Source organism: Aotus nancymaae, unplaced genomic scaffold, assembly GCF_030222135.1.
Source record: "Aotus nancymaae isolate 86718 unplaced genomic scaffold, 86718_ANA_hifiasm-v0.15.2.pri h1tg000015l_1, whole genome shotgun sequence".
Classification (NCBI taxonomy): Eukaryota; Metazoa; Chordata; class Mammalia; order Primates; family Aotidae; genus Aotus; species Aotus nancymaae.
The window spans coordinates 6,692,879-6,710,553 of NW_026988427.1; the positions used below are offsets into that span (position 1 = coordinate 6,692,879).

Consider the following 17,675-nt stretch of genomic DNA (forward strand, 5'->3'; position numbering starts at 1 on the left):
TCCAACCTATTGGATGAGACCCACCTACATTACAAAACCTAATTGGCTTCACTCAAAGTCCACTGATTTAAATGTTAATCATATGCAAAAAATACCTTCACAACAACATTTAGGCTGGCATTTCACCAAAAAACTGGGCACCACAGCCTAGTCATGTTGACACATAAAATTAACCATCACAGCAGGGGAAGAGTCACCTCATATTCAAGAATACATGACATTATGGGGGAAAACTTGCCTGTCCTCAGCACTGCTGGACTAAGGGAAGTTAAGAAGGCTTTTTAACATATTGTCCCACATGAGCTGAAGATGTTTACCCCTAACTTTTTTTTTTTTTTTTTTTTTTTTGAGACGGAGTTTTTCTCTGTCTCCCAGGCTGGAGTGCAATGACAAAATCTCAACTCACTGCCACCTCTGCCTCCTGGGTTCAAGCAATTCTCCTGCCTTGGCCTCTCAAGTAGCTGGGATTACAGACATGCGCCGCCACATCTGAGTAATTTTTGTATTTTCAGTAGAGACAGGGTTTTGCCATGTTGTGCTGGCTGGTCTCAAACTCCTGACCTCAGATGATCCACCCCTCAGCTTCCCAAAGTACTAGGATTACAGGCATGAGCCACCACAATGGGCTAGTTTTTCCATTTTATTTGACTAGGTCTTCTAGAATGCAGAGCTTGAGGCAAGATTTAGATGCTTACAACTTATATAGGAAGGGATGCCTGGGACACTGTTGATAAAGGAAAAAGGAGAGTGAAGGGAGAGACAACACAGTGTTCTGTGGTTTGGTGAGTTACCTTTGGTTACTACTTCACAGAGAGCCAAGAATGCTCAGAAGGATGGCTCAGCCATTACACAGAAGGGTTGAGAAAAGAGAGACTGGACCTCACAATCATGTGTGGGAAGAGAAGAAAAGGAGACATCTGTCTGGCTCACCCCCTTCTCAAGTTCCCAGGTGGTCAAGGTCTCCTCCACAAGGAGATAATTCTACACTTCCGGTTGCATCACGCAGCCCCTTGGTGGCTTCCCAGGAAGCCAGGTCCCAAGGTCCCACACCCAGTGGCGCAGTGTCTCATCCAAAACCACAAGTAGAGAGGTGACCCGACACAGGTGAGGGGTCAACCCAGAGAGAAAGAGGGAGGTAGGGCATCAGAGAAAGCTCAACTTCCTATCTCAATATGCACAGCAACTTCAGAGAGTGAGTAAAAATAGTTGAAATGGCGAGTTAAGGTGATCAGAGTTGAACGCCAATTCTATTTGTACGTGCCTATTAGGAGAATTTGGGGTGAAATTGTAATTCTCAGCAGTCAGAAAAAAGAAGGCTGGAGTTAGATGAGTCAGAGTTTTTTGGTTTTTTTGTTTTGTTTTGTTTTGAGATGGAGTCTCACTCTGTCACCCAGGCTGGAGTGCAGTGGCACGATCTCGGCTCACAGAAACCTCTGCCTCTTGGGTTCAAGCAATTCTCCTGTCTCAGCCTCCCGAGTAGCTGGGACTACAGGCATGTGCCACCATGCCTGGCTAACTTTTTGTATATTTAGTAGAGACGAAGTTTCACCATGTTAGCCAAGATGGTCTCGATCTCCTGATCTGCCCTCCTTGGCCTCCCAAAGTGAGCCACCAGGCCTGACTGAGTCAGAGTTTTAATACAAGCCCTCCTCTTACCACCTGTGACCCCGGCCACCCTTTTTTTTTTGTCTATAAATCCAGGAGAACACTTTCTACTTCCAGGGTGATAATGAGAATTAAATATAATAACATCCACAGATTCATACACTAATGCTTAGTAAGTGTAAAATGTCTTCCTTTTCCTCCTTATTTTATCCAACCTTCTTCATCTGTTATAAAGGTAACATATTTTGGGAGGGGGAGTTTAATACCTGAATATCCATGCTCCTTTTAAAATCTCATGGATATGTACATTTCAGGTTAAAAAAAAAAGTAGGATGACTATAAAGGAGCTATTAGCTACTAGATATGAATTTAGATGAGGTTTAATTTTAGAACAATTTTTGGAACATATTCTTAGCGTTCATCACTTAACAAATATTTGTGAAGCTTGGATGTGTCAGACATACATTCTCAGGCTGGGCTTTTGGTGAATTTCCACTGTTGGGGGTGGATATTCTCAAAATCCAATGTTGCAAGAGAGCATCATCTTGACAACGGAGAGCTGTTAAAGTGTATCCTTCAGTCTCTCTGTAGCTCAGGCAGTAGGCCGGGGAACACCTCTGTCAGGGGGCTGCCTGGTACCTGCTGGAACCACTATAGGCTCCAGCTACACTGATGGGCTGCCAGGTTTCAGCCATGCAGTGCAGTATGCATGCTGTTTCCACTTGAATGGATTTCTCATCTTCTTTTCCTCATCCTTCAGATAGCCTTCCATCCCTCTTTTTCAGATAGATAGCCTGCCATCCCCTTTCTCCACCATCACCCCAGTTTAGTTCAGACACCCCGCCCCCTGATCACAGCACCCATCACACTGGAAAGTACTTGCTGATTTCCCTGTCTGTGTTGCCACTTTGGAGAAGGTGCTCTTTGTGATCAGAAAGAGCTTACTCCTCTATCTATTATCATTCCGGGGTCTAACATTTGTATATGTTAACCTATAAATACATATATAACTGGATTCGTACATGAGAATAGATATTATATTTATATAGCAGTTATAGAGAACATGAATTTTGATAAAATAATTTTGAAAAATTCTTTCAGTTTTAATCTTACGGTTTCAGCCTACTAATTCATTGGACAAAGAACCGTAATTTTTCTGTTCTTGTTGAAGAACCTGAAATAAAGAGAGGGAATGCCATTCCATTCCATTTCCTCATTAGTCACAACTAATAAATAGAAACCGAGTTTAACCTACGTGATGGGATTTATTGGTTCTGGTATTTGGAAGTGCAGGGAGTATCTAAGCCTCAGGAATAGCTGGATCTAGGTATCTCTCTCTACTTCTCAGCTCTATTTTCCTCTAGGCTGGCTTTATTCAGATTCAGGTTTTTGTTACTGATGCTTCTAGAAGTTCCAATGGACAAAAGAGAAGTTTTCCAACAGCTTCAACAAAAGTCCCATAACTGAGTCCCTGTGGCTGTCTTAGGTCATGCCTCCATCCATGAACCACTCATTATAGACAGAGGCTGACCCGACAGGCCTGGACTGAGCCCTGGAGTTTGAGACAGCATCAGAGCCACCCAGACACCCTGGATAAGCACCAGAGAGCTACAGCTCTCCAAAGCACACACCGTGCTGTCACCAGAGCAGGGAATGGTGGCAGAGCAGTATGTGATCAAAGCAAAGTGGTGATAGAGCCAAGAGTAGAATTGATGGCTTTCTGTGAGCCAGAACTTTCAAAGCACTTGAGGTGCTGGTGGAGAGAGGCCAGGTTTCCAGCCTGAGGTTGCTCAGGAGCAGTGAGAATTGAAGGAAGGGAGAGAGTCGGAAAGTAACCGGGAGAGACCTGGGAGAAACAGAGCAGTGGTCAGGCTATGAGCAGTAAGGAGGAAGGATACAGGAGGAGGCAAGCAAGATGGCTAATTGCCATAGAGACGGGACAGGTGACGTGAAGAGCAGCTTTTGAGTGTGACTCTCATGCATGAGGCACACCCTAAAAGCCAATTTGTTTCCTTTTTACTTCATTAAAATCCTAGAATCACATCCCCTAAATTAAGGAAACTTCCTTATTCTCTTTGTTTATTCTAAAAGAGCCTGGTCGATAGAATCCATCTCCTAACAGCCAACTAGTATTATTTTATTACTATGATTAATCTCCTCATTGAGTAGAAAGAACAGAGAATTTGTGGTCCATCAGATCTTATCAAATCCCTGCCCCACTACTTGGCAGTCGTGTTAACCTGAGCAGGTCACTTCCCTCTCAGCCTCAGGATTTTTGTAATGCATGTGAGCCACTGTCCAGGAACCTGAATACAGCAAGCGCTCAACTCCTGTTAGCAGCTATGACTGTCATTTTTGGTGCTGTAAAGTTTTATAGGCCTAAGAAAGCGCAGTAATGAGTTCACCATAGCAAAGTCATAATTAAATCCAGCCAGACAGGCCCCAGATAAGTGTGCAGCACGTGGAATTTTTCATTATGAAGCAAACACTTCCCCTTTCTGAGGCTCAGCAGTAAACCAGGGATTTTTTTTCCTCACCGCCATTAGACTGTGCTCAAGATTCCCAAAGGAGAGTAGCGCTTAGAGAATTTATTTTTAATCATCTGAGCCACACAAGAAAGAGTTCTGTCTTATTCAAATATGGCGTAACAGAAAAGAGGGCAGGAGCCGAGGGAAAGGCAGTTTTGCTGGATTTAAACTTGAACGGTGGCCTCTGCTTTTAGAAGAAAACTCTGTGGCTTTCCGGTTCTCACACTGTACAGATGCACCTTCGACCACGTGAGCTTGCACTGCATTCGTTACTCATCCACGCAGCTCCTCTTCTTTCAGCACTGGCTGACTTCTATTCACCAGGCTCTGGGCTGAGACCCAGAGACAGAGTTCAGTAAGACCTGTCTTCTTTTTTATAGAGATAGAGTGTCACTGTGTTGCCCAGGCTGGTCTCAAATTCTTAGGCTCAAGCAATTCTCCTACTTTGGTCTCCCAAAGTATGGGGATCATAGGTGTGAGCCACCACACCTGACCTAAACCCCATCCTTTTCCCTAAGCAGCTCATAATTTACAGCCAGGGTTCACAAACTGTTACAATGAACGGCCAAATGGTAAATAGTTTAGGCTTTACAGGTAATAACATTTCTGTTGCCAGTACAGCAGGTCCTCGAATAATTGGGGATATATTTTTGGAGCCTTTGAGACCTATTGGAGGAAAAGAGCAATGGATGATAACTCCTAGATGTCTGACCCAAGCAACTGGATGGTGCCACCTGCTGAGGCTGCACCAGGGCAGAAGCTCATCTGCACGAATGCTTCTCGGCCTTTAAAAAAAAGTATCAGCTTCCAACTAGGAGCCTTTTCAGTCATTATTTTCTTAATCGTGCGCCCATACAATTGTAATACCACAGATGTGATGTATCTGTTTATGCACGGATGCTTTTCTGTGCTTTATGCATAAAGAAAGTGAGGGGGCTTTTGCCCTCCCCTGCCCAAAAACCAGTATCTGCTCCCTTAGGAGTGCTATCACCCCAGTGAGAAAGTGTGGTCTAGCTCTAGGAGAGGTGTCTCCATCTCTACCTATTTCAAGCCTCTTGTCTGGGCACCGCCTCTTCCTCAGTCATGATAGGTGGAATCACTGGGCTTTTGGGGGAACCCTTAAACCTCCAAAGAAAGACTATATTAGAACACAGCATGGCAACACCAACCTTCCTCTTCTTGGGGGCATTTTGCACCTCCCAAGGCTTCTGGGATGACTTTGCCCCAAATGTTCACATGGTCTGAGATCCACAGTCACAGGTGATAAAGATATTCACATCCTTTATCACCCCACCTCCTTTTAGGAAAAGGAAGATCATTGCATGGGAAAAATAAGAAGTGCTTTGGGTAGAAGGTGAGACCCTTGGCGTGGGTGTTCCTGGAGAGGAGTGGAAAAGATTCAGCGGGACAGGAGTCCACACAGGACACACTGAGACTGCCCATCAACCTGCAAATCATCAAGAAATGCAACACACACACACCCAAGGTGTTCCACAGGCATGTATTTCTGGTGAGAAAAAAGTGAAGGGGCTGAGATTTGCACGGGGGTGGGGAGCAAAGGAAGGTGAATACATAAAGGAGCAGCAGGTGGAACCCAGGCAGGTGAGTCTAGGAACAGAGAAGCTTAAGAGACATCATTTATCCCAGGCAACACTGCAGGGAGAAGGAGACAATCCCATCCAAGTCTCAAGGTCCTTGGAGGCCCAGGAAGATGGCCGGGATTTGCTTTCTCTATCTGCTCCCATGAGAATGCAAGCCAAGGAAGACCCAGCAAGAAGTTAGACAACCAGGAGGTATTCACTCAAGAATACAAGGCCCAGAGGTGGGACATCTTAGGATTAGTTCATTCACCAGCTGAATGCCCTTTATCCTCTAAGGCTCCAGTGCCATCCATCTTCCCCCACTCCCGCCCTCCTCGGCACATGGGCCATGTCTCCCCACATGGTCCCCAGTGGCTGCCACATTTACAGCCACAGTGGTGAATCACTATTCTAAAAAAAAGTAGTGAATCACTATTCTATAAAACTTTTTAAGAGTGAGGAAAACTTCCCTAGAATCCCACCCCAACCCATCGGCCCCCAGCATACTGCTCAGCAGTGAGGGATCTATCACAGGTCCTTGCTCACAGCAACCCGAGGCCAAAATAATGATATTAAGATAACTGGCTAAACCAGCGATGCTCAAAGTGTGGTCCCTGGATCAGCAACATCAGCACCACCTGGAAATTCTTAGAAATGCAAATTATTGCACTCCATCCAGACCAATAAAGTCAGAGACTCTGAGGGTAGGGCCCTGCAGTCTATGGTTTAATGGGCCCTCCAGATGATTCCAATGAACCAGAAGTTTAGAACCAGCTAAATAGCTTAGAGTAACAAACATGCATTTCTGGTGCTATGGTTTGGATGCGTGTCCCTCCAAATCTCACGTTGGAATTTTATTTCCAATGTTGGAGGTGGGGCCTTGTGGAAGATGTTTGGCTCATAAGGATGGAGCCCTCAGGAATGTCTTGGTCCCATGCTCATGGTTATGGGTGAATTCTCAATTCTTACTCTCTTAGTTTCCCCAAGAGCTGATTGTTTAAAAGACCTGACACCTTCCCATTCTCCTTTGTTCCTCTCTCACCATGTGATCTCTGCACACCTTGGCTCTCCTTCAACTTTCACCATGAATGAAATCTCCCTGAAGCCCTCACCAGAAGCAGATGCTGGAGCCATGCTTCTTGTACAAGCTGCAGAACTGTGAGTCAAATAAACCTCTTTTCTTCATAAATTACCTAGCCTCTTAGGTATTACTTTATAGCAACACAAATGAACCAAGACATCTGAGCTGCAGAGGATGGCAGCATAGGAAGCACCTGCTGGTTTGCCTGTCCTGAATGTGGCTACCAATGCATGACAGCAGTGAACTGGAGAGAGCTGGCAGCATGAAGAGGAGCCCGAGTGAAGCCCACACTCTCATTGCTTGGCAAGAAAAGAATGAATCTATTCTTCTTGGGTTAAGTGGACTCATGAGAATACCTGGGTGGAAGCCATCTTGAGAGCACCCATACTCAAAGGAAGGACACTGGCCCCATGTCCAAAGATTAGCAACTAAATATATATTGACATGGTATTAAATAAAATGAAATGCTTCAGATACATTTGTAGGGCTGGGTGTGCTAGCTCACACCTATAATCCTAGCATGCTGGGAGGCCAAGGCAGGTGGATCACATGAGCTTAGGAGTTCAAGGCCAGCCTGAGCAACATGGTAAAATCCTGCCTCTACCAAAACTACAAAAAAATGAGCCAGGGGTGGTGGTGCACATATGTAGTCCCAGCTACTCAGGAGGTTGATGCAGGAGAATCTCTTGAACCAGGGAAGCAGAGGTTGCAGTGAGCCAAGATCATGCCAGTGCACCCTGCCCTGGGTGACAGAGCAAGACTCCATTTCAAACAACAGCAAGAAGAAGATACATTTATATAGGTACTACCTTGAATAAGGAAGGAAACTTAGATATATACCTCTCAGTAACTAATAGAACAAAAAAATGCACAAAAAAGGCATAAAGATTGTATTAGAGTTCTTCAGGAAATAGAACCATATAATAGATATATGATAGGAGATAATTGCATGAGCCAATGTCCTTTTGTATATTTACATTTAATATATTTATATATTAAGGGAGATTGGCTCATGCAATTATAAGGCTCATGATCTGTCAGGTCCAAGTCCAAAGGCCCGAGAATCAGGAATGCTGATATTCAAAGGCAGGAGGAGATGGATGTCCCAGTTCTGACAGAGAGAGAAAATTCACTCTCTGTCCACCTTTTTGTTTTATTTTGGCTCTCAGCATATTGGAAGATGCCTACCTGCATTGGTGAGGGTGACCTTCTTTACTGTGTATATGGAGTCAAATGCTAATCTCTTCCATGAACCCTATCATAGGCACATCAGAAATAGTGTTTTGCCAGCTATCTGGGCATCCCCTAGCCCAGTCAAATCGGCACATAAAATCATCTGTCATGAAGGTATAGACTATCTAAACAACACAATTAACAAATTCGACCCAGTTGACATATATAGAACACTACACCCCATCATGGAAAATACATGCTTTTTAAGTATACATGTATTATTTACCAAGACTAGGCATAAACTGGGCCATAAAGTAAATCTCCGCCAATTCCAAACAACTAAAATTATTCTGAGTATATTCTCTAACCACAGTGAAATTAAGCTAGCTATCAACAACGACAAGAATTTTTACCATAATGTTTGGACATTAAGCAACATGCTTCTAAAAAACCCATTGGTCGAGTAATAAATCAAAAATAAACATTATAAATTATCTTGGACTGAATGGTAATGAAAGTATTAGGTGGTGATGAGTCACAGCTAAAACTGGGCTTACAAGGAAATGTGTTACTTTAACTTTTATTTTAACTTTAGACATACATGTGGAGGTTTATTACATAGGTAAACTTGTGTCATGGGGATTTGTCCTACAAATTATTTCATCACCTAGTACCCATTAGTTATTTTTCCTTATCCTTCCCTCCTCCCACCCTCCACCCTCCGACAGGCCCCAGTGTGTGTTGTTCCCATCTATGTGTCCGTGTGTTCTCATCATTTAGCTCCCACTTATAAGTGAGAACATGTGTTATTTGGTTTTCTGTTCCTGTGTTAGTTTGCTAAGGATGATGGCCTCCAGCTCCATCTATGTCCCTGAAAAGGACATTATCTCATTCTTTTTATGGCTGCATAGTATTCCATGTTGTATATGTACCACATTTTCTATATCCAGACTATCATTGATAGACATTTAGGTTGATTCCATGTCTTTGCTATTGTGAATAGTGTTGCAATGAACATACATGCGCATTTTAATACAATGATTTGGGATTGCTAAGTCAAATGGTATTTCTGTCTTTAGGTCCTTGAGAAATCACCACACTGTCTCCCACAGTGGTTGAACAATTTACACTCCCACCAACACTGTATCAGCGTTCCTTTTTCTCCACAACCTTGCCAGCATATTATTTATGACTTTTCAGTAACAGCCATTCTGAATGGTGTGAGACGGTATCTCATCATTGTGGTTTTGACATATATTTCTTGTAAGCAGTGATGTTGAGTTGTTTTTTGTTGTTGTTGCTTTTTGTTTTGTTTTGTTTTTTGTTTTTTGATAGTCTCACTGTGTCACCCAGGCCAGAGTGCAGTGGAATGATCTCAACTGACTGCAACTTTTGCCTCCTGGGTTGGAGGGATTCTCATGCCTCAGCCTCACAAGTAGCTGGAATTACAGGTGCACACCACTATGCCCAGCTAATTTTTTGTATTGTTAGTAGAGATAGTGTTTTGCTATGTGAGCCAGGCTGGTCTCAAACTTTTGTCCTCAAGTGATCCACCTGCCTCAGGAGCTTTTTTTTCCTCATATTTGTTGGCTGCACATATGTCTTCTTTTGAAAAGTGTCTGTTCATGTCCTTTGCCCACTTTTTTATGGAGTTGTTTTTTTTCTTGTACATTTGTTTAAGCTTATTATAGGTGCTGAATATTAGACCTTTGTCGGATGCAAAGTTTGCAGAAACTTTCTCCCATTCTATAGGTAGTCTGTTTACTTTGTTTATGGTTTCTTTTGCTGTGCTGCACTTTTTCTTTCTTTCTTTTTCTTTTGAGATGGAGTCTCACTCTGTCACCCAGCTGGAGTGAAGTGGCATGATCTTGGCTCACTGAAACTTCTGCCTCCCAGGTTCAAGCTATTCTCCTGTCTCAGCCTCCTGAGTAGCTGGGACTACAGGCACACGCCACAATGCCTGGCTAATTTTTGTATTTTTAGTAGAGACGGTGTTTCAGCATGTTGGCCAGGCTGGTCTCAAACTCCTGACCTCAACTGATCCACCTGCCTTGGCCTCCCAAAGTGCTGGGATTACAGATGTGATTTTTAGAATTTTCTGTTGATATTCATAAGTGATAGTGGTCTGTACTTTTTTGTTCATCTCTATCTTTATCAGGTTTTATTAAAATTATTCTCACTATATAAAAGAAATTGTAAAAATATGTTCCTTTTCTTTTGCTCCAGATAAATTTAAACAAAATTGGAATTATCAGTTGTTTATTACTTAACATTTTGTTTTGAAGAATTACAGATTTTCAAAAAAAAAATATTTTAAAAGTACACAAATTGCTATATACTTAGATTCCCTGGAGGTATACATATTTTTTTCTGAAGTGCTTGAGAGTAAATTGTAGAAATATTTTTTAACCCTGAATTCGTTAGTATGTATTTCCTAAAAACAAGGACATCACCTTATATAACCACAATACAATGATCAAAATCAGGAAATTAACAGATACAACACTACCATCTTATCCATAGACCTTATCCAATTTTATTAGTTTTCCCAATAATATCTTTTCTAGAAAAATATTTTTTCTGGTTCAGAATCCAATACAGCATCACACATACATTTAGTTGTCAAGTTCCTCTAGTCTCTTTTAATCTGGAGCAATTTATTAGTCTTTTTCTTTCTTAACCCTGATATTTTTGAATTATATAGGCTATTCATTTTGTGTAACATCCCTCAATTGTATTTGGCCATGACTAGATTCACGCCATGCATTTTTGGTCAGAAATACCATAGAAGCAATGTTCTGTCCTTCTCAGTGCATTATATCAGGAGGCACATACGTTTGTCCCATTGTAAGTTCTTTGTAATCATTCCATTTCCCAATTCCTAACCCCTGACAACCACTGATCTATTCTCTGTTCCTACGGTTTTGCTTCTTCAGAATGCCATATAAATGGAAATAATAAGTTATGTAACATTTTGAGACTGGCTGCTTTTACTCAGTCTAATGCCTTTGAGATTTGTCTATGTTGTTGCCTGAATCAATAGTCTGTCCCTTTTAATGGTGGAATAATATTCTATTTGATAGCTGTACCAATTTGTTTATCTATTCACCTGTTAAAGATCATTTGAGTGGTTTCCAGTTTGAGGTGATTATGAGTAGAGCCGCTATAAACATCTGTGTAAAGAGTTTTGTGTGAACACAGTATTTCTATCTAGGGTAAATACCCTGGGAGTGAATTGCTTGGTTTTATTGATAGTGTATGTTTTACTTTATAAGAAACTGACAAACTATTTTTCTGTGGCTGTACCATTTTATCCCACCAGGAATGCAGGAGAGAACCAGTTACTCCACATACTTGCCAGTGTTTGGTATTGTCAGATTTTTTCTGTTTTTAACTTTAGTAACTCCAGTGGGCATGTCAGTGTATCTCGTTACAGTTTTAATTTACATTTTCTTAATGGCTAATGATGTTGAACATCTTTTCATGTGCTTATTGCCATGTCTATATGTGTGTTAAAAAAAAGTGTGTTTCAAATGTTTTGTCCATGTTTTTATGGAGTTATTTGTTTCCTTCCATTAAGTTTAGAATGTCCTTTGTATATTCTGGATACAAGTTGTTTGTCAAATATATGTCTTGAAAATGTTTTCCCCCAGTCTATGGCTTATTTTCTTATTCTCATAACAGTGTATTTCAAAACATTTTAAATTTTGATTAAGATCAACTTATTATTTTGTTTCATAGATCATGCTTTTGATGTCATATCTAAAAATTATTTGCTCAACCTAAGGTCATATAGATTTTCTCCTATGTTTTCTTTGAAAGTTGTTAAAGTTTTATATTTTATATTTATATCTGTAATATATTTTGAGATAATTTGTGAATAAGGTATGAGGTTTAGATCAAGCTTCATTTTACTGCAAATGAATACTCAATGGTTCTGATGCCATTTGCTGAATAACTATCCACCATTGAATTGCTTTTGCATTTTTATCAAATATTAATTGGCCATATTGATTGGTTTTTAAATCTCTATTCTGAACACTGTTTCTGAAAGTTCTACTCTGTTCCATTGATCTGTGCAAGTATGCTTTCACCAATACTATACTATTTATTATAGTTTTACAGTTAATCTTAAAATGCAACTTCATTCTTCTTTGTCAGAATTGTTCTTCTGGCTATTCTAGATTCTTTTTCTTGTCATATACATTTTATAATAAGCATTTTTATATCTATAAAAAATCCTGTTGCAATATTGATTGAACTAGCGTTAAATTCACAGATCAATATACAGATCTGTCATAATTAACTCTATTAAAGGTTCCAATCCATGAGCAGGACATGTCTCTCCATTTTTTTCTGTCTTTTTGAATTTTGCATTATCATTGCTCATTGCTAGTATATAAAAATATAAATGTTTTTGCACTGACTTTGAACTGCAAATTTGCTAAGTTCACTTACATAATTCCAGCAGGTTTTATTTCTTCTTTTCTAATCTGTATGTTTTTATTTCTCTATCTTACTTTAATCCACTATTAAAGGAGAGAAGGAGAATGGACATTCTTACCTTATTCCTAATCTTAGAGGAAAGTATTCAGTCATTAAGTATGATGTTAGCTTCCCATTATCAGGATAAGGAAGTTCCCTTCTATTCCTACCTCACTAAGAGTTTTTATCACAAACAATGCTGAATTTTGTCAAATGGTTTTTCCGCGTTAATTGAATAATCATGTTTTTTGTCGCTGTTGTTGTTGTTACTCAGTTGATATGGTGAATTCCATTGATCGGGTTGAACTATTGACCCAGTCTTTCATCACAGCAATAAACCCCACTTACTCATGGTATATTATTCATTTCATATGTTGCTGAGTTCCATTTTTGATGTTTTCTTGAGAACTTTTACATCAATGCTTATAAATGATATTGGCCCATAGTTTTCTTTCCCTGTATTATTTTTGTCTGGTTTTGGAATATGGATGATGTAAAACTCATAAAGCGGGTTGGGAAGTGTTCCTTCCTCTTTTCTTTTCTGGAAGAAGTTACATAAAATTGGCATTATTTCTTTTGTAAATGCTTTGTAGGACTCGCCAGTGAGATCATCTGGACCTGAAAATTTCTTTCTTGAAAGGATTGAAACTACAAATTCAATTTTTAAAATAGATGTAGGTCAGTTCAGTTTACCTACTTCTTCTTTGGTGACTTTTGGTAGTTTGTGTCTTTCAACAAATTTCTTTTATATAAATTGCCAAATGTATGTACATACAATTGTTCCTAGTATTCTTTTACTACCTTTTAATCTCTATGGAATCTATAGTAATATCTTGCCTCCCCCGACTTTTGTGATCTTAATTTTGCTCCATTTTCTTTTTTAAAAATTTCTGTTGTAACGTCTTAGGAGGGTTGCTTCATTTGTGTTTAGCCCTTCTTCCTTGTTAATATAAGTCTTTTAAGCCGTGAATTTCCCCCTTAACATGATTTATAAGTTCTGATATATAGAAATTATTTATCAATTCCTTCATATGATCTAATTTTGGTTGAAATTTTTTCTTTGCCCTGACTTAAAAGAGTTTTGTTTCTTTGTTTACTTCGAAGATATGAAGGTTTTTTCTGATTTTATCTTTAATTCCTAATTTTACTACATTAAAATTAGGAAATTTTCCTGTACCATATCTACCTTTGGAAATGTATTGGGACTTTCTTTGTGAACTAATATGTGGTCAAATTTTGCACTTCTTTCATAGGTACATGTTTTAAAAAGAAACTTATTCTTTATTTCCAAGGTAAAAAGTTTCCTTTATGCTAACTATATCTACATTACTGATTGATTATCCTGTTTAGATCTACTTGGTTTGTAATTGATTAAGAAAGTTGAATTAAAGTTCTTAATATTACTATATATCTGTTATGTATCTTTTTTCTTTCGGTAATTCTTGTAGTTTTTACTTTAATCAGAGCTGATACCTTTATTTAGTTCTTCATTGAGAATTACACTCTGTCCATCTCATCTTACTGAATCCCTGAATTTCATACGTGTGTCTTTTAAGTATCATAGTATTAGTTTACATTGGTGATCCATCCTGAATTTATGTTGAATTTCATTCATAGGTAAGTGTATAAATGTCCTATTGCTTCTGTAACGAATTATCACAGATTTAATGGCTTAAAACAACACGTACTATCTTACTTTTCCAGAGATCAGAAGTCTGAAATGTGTCTCACTAGGCTAAAACCAAAATGCTGACATGGCTGTATTCCTTCTGGAGCTTCTAGGGCAGAATCTGTTTTCTTGTTTTTTTCCAGCTTCCAGAGGCTGTCTACATTTCTTCACTTATAGTCCCTTTTTCCTTCTTCAAAGGCAGCAATGGTGGGTTGAGTCCTCCTCGGATTGCGTCACTCTGACCTCTTCTAGAGTCAAATCTTCCCTCTGCCTCTTTAAGAAACTTTTGTGATGGCATCAGGCCCACAGATAATCCAGGGTAACCTCCTACTTAAGATTGACAGATTAGCAACCTCAATTCCATCTGCAACCCTCAGCATGTAACATAACAAATTCACAGCTACCAGGGAACAGTCCTCTATTTTCTTGGTCCTCTATGTTTTTACATATTTATTAGTTCTTTATTAGCAAATTTTCTTTAATATTATATTTTGTAATATTTATATTTGTACTTTAAGTATATCATGGTAGATTGGATTATTGTCTTAAATTCCTCACTTTAGAGCAATATATTATTTCCACCCCATTGGTGATGGGCTTAGACATGTGACTTGCTTCAGCCAGTGGAATTTTTGCAGATGCAGCATGAGCAGAGGCATGAAATGTGCTTTACTGGTTGGCTTGTGGTGTGCTATGAGAAGATTCCCTCTGGGTATCTGCTGTGCTTTCACTTGGGTCCAGAGCTAATACAGGTGGATATCTAAACCCAGACCATGGCCTGGAGCCAAGCCCAGATGGCCCACAGCCTCAGGCAGGGCTACCTGACAATATCATTTCTGATCAGCCCAAACTTCAATCAAAGGACACATCAACAATGATGTTGTGATGTTCTTGTAAACCACTAACTTTCTGAGGTTGGTGGGTATATAGCAAAACCTGGCTATGATTATTAGTATTGCTACTGCTTAGTCAATTTTAAATATTTTTTACTCTGACCCATTATGTGAAATCTTCAATATATTTTCTTCTCCATCTATTTCTTTATACCTTTTCTTCCCCCAGTTTGAGTAACGTCTATCATTTCTATAATGTTTTGCAATATATAACATTCACCTTCCATCCTGCCAATTGAACACTCACATTAATAGTAGTCTTCGTTCTTCTATCAGATATGTATAATGCTCACTGCCAGTCCTTGTATACCATTTCTCAAAAAAATGGTTCGTTGGTTAAAGTTTGTCATTTTTATTTTCCTCAAGGAAGGTTCATGAGAACACATTCTCTGAGCTCTTGTGTTTTTAAAATTGTATTTTTTTAGGCTTTCTATTTAAAGAACTTTGTGACTGGGTACAAAATCATTGATTCATGCTCTCTTTCCTAAATATTAAGTGTTGTTGTACTGTAGTCTGGAGTTGAATGTTGTTCTGGAGAAATCTGAAGTCAGCTGGGAACAAAGGAAATAAAGTCCTATATAAGGTCTAATACTAGGAATCTTTATATTCACAGTCCACTAATTTTTCCAGGAAATGTCTCAGCATTGGCCATTCAGAGTCACCTTTCTTGGCACACAATGTGTCCTTGGCAGTGCGTAGATTCAAGTGTGATTTTATTTTAGGAATGTTATCTTGATTTATACCTTTAATATTTGTTCTTTTTTGTGTTTTGTTTTCTTCTTTGGGAATGCATATATTTAATGTCCTTTGCCTGTGCCCTAAATTTATCACAATCTATTCCCCTTTAACTCTTTCTATTTACATTTTGTTTTGTTCATGCTTCTCATTTCTATTTTCTGTGTCATTTATTGTCTTTTTGTAGTGTTTATTAACACTTAACGCTCTTTTAAATTTTGTCTTGATTTTTATCATGGTTCTCTTTTCTCCTCCCCTTCTTCTCTGAGTTTTGCCAGATCACATTTTATCTTCTGCTGCCCTGCAATCTCATCTCTGAGGTATTGCATAACGGTTATTTTTAGGGATTATTGCTCCATTATGATGTTTAATTCATAGTAGAGTGTTTGTTGACAATTCTAATCTGTTCCAAGGCCATTTTACTACTGAACATTTTAATTCATAAATTCTGCTGTTCCCTTCCTCCTTTCATAGTATCTTCTTTAAAATGCGCCACTAGTTTATTTTTTATCACTTATTGTTAAGTGCATCAGAATTTCACAAGCCATGTATTTGCTGTAGATGGAGAGAGGCCAGGATGGAATTATAATCAAGTCAGCTTTCACAACTCAGAGGCTCTCTTCTCCTCACTTACAAAGTTAAGCTGCTTCTCTTAAACACGGATTGTCTAACATGCTTCTACAAGTAACCTGGTATGGAGGATTAAATTCCTATTCTCCCTTCTTTTCTCCCTGTAGTGACATCATATATCTACATCTTTGCCACCCCTTCTGGTGGATGAATTGTACTTGTCTATCCCTTGATTTTGGACTTGACCATGCAACTTGCTTTGGCTAATGAGCTATTAGTGAGTATTCCATGATCAAAGGCATGACACTTGGCTAAGGAACCATTAGGGAGTATGCCGTGATCAAAAGCATGAAATGTGTTCATGCATTTGAGTTTATCCTCTTGACTCTTGCCTTTCATTATGAGAAGAACATGCCTCAGGTAGCCATTGATTTAAGGAGGTTGAGATACATATGGAAAAGACTAGCACTCAACCATCAAACTGGGGTCAAACCTAACTTAGAACAGCCTAGATACATTAGCCCCAGCCACCTTGAAGACACATGAGCAAGAACAAATGTTTGAGTTTGGGTGTGTTTGTTATATGGTAGAAGCTGACTGATACATCCAGCCTCCTCACTTCTCTGAACCTAACCATGCTCAGGGGGACTTCTTCCACCTCTCAGTGTACTCTACTTCTTCACTCTCTTTTTAAATTAAATCATATGGCTTTTCCCCTTCATAGTGGTTCCCCCAGCTTCAAGAAATTTTAATAATTATTTTAGTCCAATGCTTTACTGAGCTCTCTCCTCTGCTGTTGGCTCTTTTCTCTTGCACAGATCCTGGGTGCTCTTGGCAGCTCTTACCAGATTTTTTTTCAGTCTGTCTCCCAGCTTCACTAAAAAAAGGAGTTTGAATTTTTGTTTTCTGTTTTCCTTATTGCTTTGGGTGATTTCCAGGAAGAAAAGAAGAGATTATGAAGTGTGGACATCCATTTTCAAATGGAAGTCTGCCTTGCTTCTAGAATAAGAAGGCAGCATGGAGTCTTGGATCAAATGTGGGCTTTAGAATCAGACAGACCTGAATCAAATCCTGGGTCTGCGACTAATTTCTGTGTGAATTTGAAAAACCTTCACTGACCTCTCTGAGCTCCTGTTTGCTTCTCCAATCTATAAAGAGGATTTAGTAACACTTATCTCAGAGTTATTAAAAAGAATATCTTCAGAGAATGAAAGCTAAAATATGGACAACATCTAGCAGTGCAAATAGTAGTCACACCAAAAAATGAAAATATAATTTTTTTTTAGACAGAGTCTTAATCTATTGCCCAGGCAACAGATTTTGCAATGGCAAAATCTTGGCTCATTACAACCTCCG

General features: G+C 39.3%; 1 pseudogene; it reads right to left on the minus strand.

Annotated features, from left to right (window-relative positions):
* Nucleotides 1-5,229: 5,229 nt before the first annotated feature.
* The window catches only part of LOC105726790 (uncharacterized), a 34,049-nt pseudogene continuing 21,603 nt past the window's right edge, over nt 5,230-17,675 (minus strand).